Source organism: Hipposideros armiger, unplaced genomic scaffold (assembly GCF_001890085.2).
Source record: "Hipposideros armiger isolate ML-2016 unplaced genomic scaffold, ASM189008v1 scaffold_273, whole genome shotgun sequence".
Classification (NCBI taxonomy): domain Eukaryota; kingdom Metazoa; phylum Chordata; class Mammalia; order Chiroptera; family Hipposideridae; genus Hipposideros; species Hipposideros armiger.
In genome coordinates, this window is record NW_017731623.1 from 991,784 (window position 1) to 992,900 (window position 1,117).

A 1,117-nucleotide genomic window follows, 5' to 3' on the forward strand; every position below is an offset into this window, starting at 1 on the left:
TAAAATAATAAAATATAACATCATTAATAAAAAAATTAAATTAAATTAAATTTTAAAAAATGCTGGAAAGCTTGCTACGAGGAGGACTCCAAGCCCAGATGAACACCATGCATCATTTAGGAGGAGCTCTTCGTACATTCAGGATGTCAGTCCTTTGTCAGATCTATATCCGGGGATGCTGAAAAACTGTAGACAAGAGGACACTTAGGTCAACGTTGCTCAAACAGTAGTTTGCCATAATCAGCAGTGTCTGGACGCTGATGGGAACCACTTTGAGAACCTCCTGTAATTGCAGAAGTCAAACATGACTTGTATTCATCTTTTGTTAATAGTGCATATTGAGTATTACAATTTCAATAGAGTTTTCCTTTCTTAAAATGTGTATACACTTTTTTGGCACCCTCTGTATATATCTATATATCTATATCTATACCTATATCTATCTATATCTATATCATCTGTATCTATATCTATCTATTGGGTTGTTGGAAAACTCATGAAGTATTTTTTCTGTTTTTCCTTGCAAAAAATGCATCATGACTTTTTTGACAACCCTATATATATATATAGAGAGAGAGAGAGATAGATAGATAGATAGATAGATATAGCTAGATAGATTATCTATATATATAGATATATAGAGATCTATAGATATATATGTAGATATATAGATATATCTATAGATCTGTATCTGTCATATATATATATATATGTGTGTGTGTATATATATATATATATATATATATATATATATACATATATGTGAATATCCTGGAGACTGTGGCTGGCTTATTAATTTTATTTGTGTCCTCTTGATGAATAAACCTTTTTAATTTTGCTGAAGTCAAATATATGATTTTTTTTCTTTTATGCTTGATGTAAGATCGTTACTATTCTTTACTAAATATTTAACAGAATTCACAGGTGAATTCTGGACTTGGAGTTTTCTTTGGGGAAGGTTTTTAATTACGGGTTCAATTCCTTTAACTGATATTGACTTATTCAGATTTCCTATTTCCTCCCCTATCAGTTTTGTACATTTTTGGTTGTTTTTTTTTTAAAGAAATTTGGTTACTTTATCAAAGTTGTTAAGTGTGTTAGCATAAGGTTTTAAATA